This window comes from Mus musculus, chromosome 13 (assembly GCF_000001635.26).
Source record: "Mus musculus strain C57BL/6J chromosome 13, GRCm38.p6 C57BL/6J".
In the NCBI taxonomy this organism is placed as follows: Eukaryota; Metazoa; Chordata; class Mammalia; order Rodentia; family Muridae; genus Mus; species Mus musculus.
In genome coordinates, this window is record NC_000079.6 from 106,768,734 (window position 1) to 106,777,002 (window position 8,269).

An 8,269-nucleotide genomic window follows, 5' to 3' on the forward strand; every position below is an offset into this window, starting at 1 on the left:
AGGGACTCTGCACAAGCAGCAACTGCTCTTAACCACGGAGCCATCTCTCCCGACCCACCATCTTACCACGAAGCCATCTTTCCCGACCCACCATCTTACCACGAAGCCATTTCTCCCGACCCACCATCTTACCACGGAGCCATCTCTCCCGACCCACCAATTTGTTTTATGAGACAGATACTTTCCTTACTGTGATAACGGAGAACCTCGGAAATTTATTTCAAAATGAGTCTATGTTCCTGCAGCTGAGACATTCTAAGAACAAGTGTGGGCGAGGCTGAGTTCCTTCTGGGGTTCTGAAATAAAAACCATTTTCCTGCCTTTCTGACTTCTAGGGCCCCAGAACTCCCTTGGCAGGTGGCTCCTTCCTCTCTGGATTCAAAGCCCGCAACACATTGCTCTGACACTTGGTCCCTCCTCTTGTCTTACCACACTTCTTTGTTTTTTTTTTTAATTAGGTATTTTCTTCGTTTACATTTCCAATGCTATCCCAAAAGTCCCCCATACCCACCCACTCCCCCTTTTTGACCCTGGCGTTCCCCTGTACTGGGGAATATAAAGTTTGCAAATCCAAAGGGCCTCCCTTTCCAGTGATGGCTGACTAGGCCATCTTTTGATACATATGCAGCTAGAGACAAGAGCTCCAGGGTACTGGTTAGTTCATATTGTTGTTCCACATATAGGGTTGCAGTTCTCTTTAGCTCCTTGGGTACTTTCTCTAGCTCCTCCATTGGGGGCCATGTGACCCATCCAATAGCTGACTGTGAGCATCCACTTCTGTGTTTGCTAGGCCCGGCATAGTCTCACAAGAGACAGCTATATCTGGGTCCTTACAGCAAATTCTTGCTAGTGTATGCAATGGTGTCAGCGTTTGGAAGCTGATTATGGGATGGATCCCTGGATATAGCAATCACTAGATGTTCCATCTTTTTGTCACAGCTCCAAATTTTGTCTCTGTAACTCCTTTCATGGGTGTTTTGTTCCCATTTCTAGGAAGGGGCAAAGTGTCCACACTTTGGTCTTCATTCTTCTTGAGTTTCATGCATTTACAAATTGTATCTTATATCTTGTGTATCCTAAGTTTCTGGGCTAATATCCACTTATCAGTGAGTACATATTGTGCGAGTTCCTTTGTGATTGGGTTACCTCACTCAGGATGATGCCCTCCAGGTCCATCCATTTGCCTAGGAATTTCATAAATTCATTCTTTTTAATAGCTGAGTAGTACTCCATTGTGTAAATGTACCACATTTTCTGTATCCATTCCTCTGTTGAGGGGCATCTGGGTTCTTTACAGCTTCTGGCTATTATAAATAAGGCTGCTATGAATATAGTGGAGCATGTGTCCTTCTTACCGGTCGGGACATCTTCTGGATATATGCCCAGGAGAGGTATTGCGGGATCCTCCTGTAGTACTATGTCCAATTTTCTGAGGAACCACCAGACTGATTTCCAGAGTGGTTGTACAAGCTTGCAATCCCACCAACAATGGAGGAGTGTTCCTCTTTCTCCACATCCTCGCCAGCATCTGCTGTCACCTGAATTTTTGATCTTAGCCATTCTGACTGGTGTGAGGTGGAATCTCAGGGTTGTTTTGATTTGCATTTCCCTGATGATTAAGGATGTTGAACATTTTTTCAGGTGCTTCTCAGCCATTTGGTATTCCACGACAAAACCAAATTCACACATTATCTTTCCACGAATCCAGCCCTTCAAAGGATAATAACAGAAAAAAAAAACAGTACAAGGACGGAAACCACGCCCTAGAAAAAGCAAGAAGATAATCCTTCAACAAACCTAAAAGAAGACAGCCACAAGAACAGAATGCCAACTTTAACAACAAAAATAACGGGAAGCAACAATTACTTTTCCTTAATATCTCTGAATATCAATGGACTCAACTCCCCAATAAAAAGATATAGACTAACAAACTGGCTATACAAACAAGACCCAACATTTTGCTGCCTACAGGAAACTCATCTCAGGGAAAAAGACAGACACTACCTCAGAGTAAAAGGCTGGAAAACAATTTTCCAAGCAAATGGTGTGAAGAAACAAGCTGGAGTAGCCATTCTAATATCTAACAAAATCGACTTCAAACCCAAAGTAATCAAAAAAGACAAGGAGGGGCACTTCATACTCATTTCTTTGTTTTTAAGGGCCTGCATGAAAAGCTAAGCCTCTGGCTTATACAGGGCACTCTCCATCTCAAGAGTATGAACTGTCACCAAATGTGTAGTTTCTTTTGCCACACAGCTGGGCGTACTCAGTTTCTGAGGATGAATGCAGCGACATCTTTGGGGGCCCTCTATGTTAGGTGACCATAGAAAGGAAACTAAGGATTTGGGGCCTGGAATCAAATTCATACATGTCTGTTCCACAGTCCACGCTCCTCCTGGTACACAACTCCAAAATTTGCTGAAATCAATGTTGTTCTGGAGGGCAAACCCAGGAGGGAATGAAAGGTGAATGTGGCTGAAGCAGTCAGAATCCCATTATTATCAATTGAACTCATGGTGCTGAAGTGCATTTGACCCAATGCAAGTCAGTCTGCCTTCTCCTCTGACTCAGCAAAATCTACTCCTTCTAGATAACTGCAGCAGCTTCTGATGATACCCAGCCACGGAATTCCTAGTCACTATGCCACGTGACACAGAACAGACATCAGGGACATCACTATGAACTGGAGAACAATTACATTTTCCAGGATCTCTATACAAGTGAATAAGTGAGCCTTTTTTTTTTAAACTACTCTCTTTTTTTGATTGATTGATTGATTGATTATTATATGTAAGTACACTGTAGCTGTCTTCAGACAGACCAGAAGATTCGTCATATCTCACTACGGATGGTTGTGAGCCACCATGTGGTTGCTGGGATTTGAACTCAGGACCTTCAGAAGAGCAGTCAGTGCTCTTGCGCGCTGAGCCATCTCACCAGCCCCATAAGTGAGCCTTAAAACACAGTGCTTCCTTGCTTGAAGGAAGACTGATCCCTGATACCATATTTGTGAGTGCCTACCTATGGTTTTAGCCTATCCATAGGAACAGCACTCACCCCAGACTTCCTGAGTGCATGCAGAACTAGACTTTGTTGTGTAACCAGCATTTACAACCCACAGCATTGGGATTCCTAGTGTTCAGATACACATCATCAGTGAATCTCGAACTGATTACGCTGGCCCCATTTCACACATTCAAAAATACAAACAATCAAATAAATATTGCTGAAACTCTAGTACTTAGGACTATGACCTTATCTGGAACGGAGGTCTTTTTAGATGTAATTAAGATAGCTCATACTGGATGAAAGGCATGCTCTTAATCCAATGTGACTACTGCCCTAATAGAAAGGAGAGAAAGTGAGAGAGAGAAGCCCATGCTTGTGACAAGGGAGGCTGACATTTGTGTGATGTCACATCTGCTAGGCAAGGGGATGCCAGGGAGTTCAAGCAGATCCCAGAGGGTCAGAGAGGCAGAGACTCTGTGGTTTTCAGACAAGCAGACCTGCACCCAGCTGACAGAGCTATGAGAGAACAAAGTTCTATGGCTTGGGTAGGATTTTCTTGGGGGGAAGGGTAGTTAATGTCCTTGTTTGGTTGGTTTTGAGGCAGTCTTGTGGTCAAAGCTGACCTTGAACTCTCACTAGCCCAGACTGGCCTCCAATTTACAGTGGTCTTCCTGCCTCAGCCCTCCTCTAATTGCAGGAATTGCAGGCTAAGCTACCATCTGAGAAATTCTGTGACTTTAAACCATTTAGTCTGTAGTGCTTTGTTACATAGCCTTAGCAAACTGATACACTGTATTTCTGGGTGTGATTACCTTTCTTTCTTTTTTATTAGATATTTTCTTTATTTACATTTCAAATGCTATCCCGAAAGTTCCCTATACCCTCCCCACACCCTGCTCCCCTACCCACCCACTCCCACTTCTTGGCCCTGGCATTCCCCTGTACTGGGGCATATAAAGTTTGCAATACCAAGGGGGGGCCTCTCTTCCCAATGATGGCCAACTAGGCCACCTTCTGCTACATATGCAGCTAGAGACACGAGCTCTGGGGGTACTGGTTAGTTTATATTGTTGTTCCACCTATAGTGATTACCTTTCTAACTTTGCAAAGTAGATGTATTATTCCCTGAAAGGTAGATAAATACAGATTCAACAAGGACCAGAAGGTGGCTAACCTGTTGGACACACAGTCTCTGAGAACAAATGCTTCTCATTACAAAGGGATAAACTACCTTGAAGATCCTTTGCTAAAACCTTTTTTACATTTCAGCCCAACCTATGGGACATGTATGGCAAGGGGCCCAGGAGAGAGTCCAGTGCTGGCACCAGCGTTGGGTGTTTCCTTGAGGATTAGATGTGGGATATCTCTTGTGGGCCTCCCACCCTGTAAGCCATGTTACTTGTCTATTCTCCAGGATAGTCCTTCTCTTTTGTAAAACAGAACAGCAAAGCCATTTTCCTTTTGTCGGTACCAGAGACTTGGCCAAGGAGAGGGAAGTGGCCTGCTGCAGTAAGGTGATGGGAGAGGGAAGTAGTGGCCTGTAATGAAGGGAAGAGAGGGAACTGTCCTACCAGGAACTCTGCCTCTGCAGTCACACCCTGCTCTTTGCCCTCACTGAGACCTGCCGACCTCTACTTAGGGAAGCAGACATGGGCTCTCCCTCTCTCCCACCTAGGAGCTGCTCATCAATGGGCCTTGCCTCACTGATCTACCTTTGCTAGAACCTTGGAGCCCTGCATGTGTTACAACATATCCCGCGTCCTTTGCAGCTGAGAATCCTTTCTCCCTTACATGGCCCCAAATCCCAGTTTTCTGTTGCTTTCAACAGCAGCATCTACCCAAGCCCAGCCTCCGTGGCTGCAGCTGCGCAGTACAATGCTTCGGGACAAGTTCACACAAGGGAGATGGACCCTATTCTGCACTCATATTTGCCAACTTCTATAGACTGCACCTCTTAAATATCCCAAATTATTCATTTCTCCCCAATGGATTGTTACAACCTGGGGCTTACAGTAGCTTCTAAACTTCCCGCACTCACGCCTCTTCTTACTCCCACTCCTCAGCTACCACACGCGCAGTCAGGACTCAGACTTTATGCAGTAGACCTGTCTTTGTTATTCTTTTATTCTCCCTCCACCTTCTGAGTCTCTTAGAGTGCCAACATAGGCTTATCTTGGCCATCAAGTCTCCATGGTGGCAAGTCGGGATACTTCTCATCGTTCTTCCTGTCCCAGCCCTACGAACCCTCTCGGTCCCACTATGCTTACCACCCTCATCCTGCCCTGAGCTTTTCTACGTATTGCACGCACTAACGTGCTCATTCTGTCTAAACCTTTAGCGTCTTAGCTTTCTGTGACCCTTTCACCGCTTTCCCCCACTAATCACGCCCACACATCAACCTGTCAGCTCTGCCTCCGTGAGGTCGATGTGCCTGCAGCATCTCTCAGAGGTCAGGTCACCATTCCACTCTACATGTCTTGGAAGGCTTGATGAGTGTCCTTGCCAACACACCAAGTTCAAAGCAAAGCAGATTGCCCTGCCTTTGTCTCTCCTTGTATCCTAGCACTCAGCCATAGGGCCTGTCATGCACAGGCGCTCAGAAACACAAAACATGGCTTAGTGAAGGTTGAATGAATGAGGTTTTAATGCTTCGAATCACTTGCAAAGGAAGCTTATGATCCTCATTTTGTCAACGAGAATGCCGATACAGGGGGAGAATGTTAAATTCAGTGAGCTGAGGGTAAGTAGACTCATGCCACATCCTAGTCCTTTCAGCTCCCATAGTAAAAATACCATCATCTAGGAGACCCCTGGAATCTAGGTGGCTTCTAACAGACTCTTCTTAGAGTTCAGGAGGCCGGGAAGCCTAACAGTAGGCCTCCGCAGATTCAGTGGTCTGCAGTTCCTTCCTCACAGGTCGCATCTATTGATAACCACATGGGTAGAAGGAGCATGGTAGTTCTCAGGGTCTCTCAGTGAGGCACCGATTTCATGTGTAAAAACCCTGCTCCTATGATTAAATCATCTCTCACCAGCTCCAACTCCTCTTACCATCCCCATGGAGATAAGAATTTCAGCATATTAATACACAAATGCCACAAAATAATCTGTGCCAGATGAAAGGCAAGGATGGGGGTCCAACCACAGTGGAAATTGAGGCTGAGAGGAGAAGAATCCTGGGCCACACCTGGTTTCCATAGTAACTAAGCTACCTCCATCAAGAAAAACCTACCAGGGTTGTTGTAGGAAACTTCCAACCCCAAAAAGCCCATTGCGAAAACACACAACTCAGTTATTACATTTATAAGCTGTACAGTTATTATATGTATAAGCTTGGGCAGATCCACCACTATACTAATCTATTCCCCAGTCATGAGATCCCTTGCTACTTGTGGCTTTTTCAGGCCATGTGTTTCTGCTCCATCTTCTTTCCACCTCTTCTTCCTCTGTCCTCCTCTGTTGTGCCCTACTATCTAAACCTCCAGCCCCACCTTTCCCTTCCACTGCCCAATCACAGGCTCGAGTCTTTATTTGACCCGTTAGAATGGGGAGAAGGTTCACATGAAATCACCTGAGTATGTGATCCACACCTCCTCAGGGCAGCCCTTCTTGAGAAAGCAGAATTAACATCAGAATACTAACAGCACCAGGGCAACCCACAACATTTCCCCCTTTTTGTCCAATTAAAAGGCTCTTTCCTCTTAGATATAAATTGAGCACAACCATTACAATTATGTAAATTATAAAATATAAGATACACTTAATACCCAGTCTATCATATTTGTCAATTTAGATAAAGCACTCTACCATCTATCCTAACTTAAAGAGCTTACAATTCCATACCTGATTTATGTTCTTGTTTTAGCTTGTATTACCATCTAAAAACCATCCTCTCAAATCTTTATCATCTCTCCCAGTGCTAAACAGCTTGAGTTGACTATGAGACTCTAACTAGTCTTCAACCCCATCAGAATCCAAGAACAACTTAAATATTACCTGAAAATATAGGAAGCACAAAACATAGTTCCTAAAACAATTTGTAGAGATGGCTGACCCAGACAATTCCTCATTCCTCAAAAAGTTGGAGCATCATTAGCCTTCTGGCCCAAGATCATCTGACAGACTTTTGTAAAGCAGACTTTTGAAGGACTATTTACCCTGTATTGGCAGAGCTATCAGTCAGGTATTTTGCATAGTCTGTCCTTTTCCAGGACAGCATTTTTGTCTGTAGATGAATTAAGGCAATTCTTGCCCAGTGTCTCTCTTGTCAAAACTGGAGCACCTCCATTGATGTTCAATTTCTTCTTTGAAACAAGAATGGGGTACTGTCGTGAGCAGTCATGTCTCTAGTCAGATGATCTTTAATGAGGAAAAGGCCTAAAATGTCGTCTTCTGTGGACTTCTGACGCTTGTGAAGACTAGCTAGCTATGCAAAGTAAATCTGAACTGTCAAACCTTAACTATTTCTAGTAATTTCTATTTGAGTAAATTAAAAACACTATTATAATTAAATCAGAATCTAATAGAACCATGATCTTACTATCTGGCCCTTAACTTGTGTTACTTAATCATCCTGAACAGTTTGTAAAGGCAGTTACAGAAGGGCTGGGTCTTAAGCTTGTCTTCTCAGATGAGTTGCATGGGCACAATGCCTATCAAAGAGAAACAATATTAATTTCAAATTTTGTATGAATTTAAGAAATTCACACCAATGAAAACCTTAAATCTGCATCAATCTAAAAATTATGTACCAATGTAAAATTATAACTTCAATTTGTATGAATTATAAAGATTTTTACCAATGTAAGATATGGCTAGACAATGTTTTGTTTAAGAGTAATTTGTTAACCTATCCCTATTTGTCTATCCCTCTAGTTTCTATGATATTATTATATTCTCCTTTTCTCTTCCACCCCCTTTCCTTTACTTAAGAGGAAGAATAGAGAGGAGGAAAGAAAAAGTAGAAATCCTTCTTTAATTTCCTCCCTGTCAACAACACAGGGCATGCTCATTCTTGCTATAATTCCAGAAATTGAGGGGCTTAAGGCAGGAGGTTTGCTATCTTGAAACAAACTTGGGTATCTATAAAAAAGTTATATTACTCAAACTAAGTGGTTGATCTGTATCAAAATCATAAGAATACTAATATATTCTTAGCATTAACAACTTTTTACCTAATAATTCTGTTTCTGATAACTCAAATAACTGAATTTTGTATATACAAAATATATGATGTCTTAGTCAGGGTGTCTATTCCTGC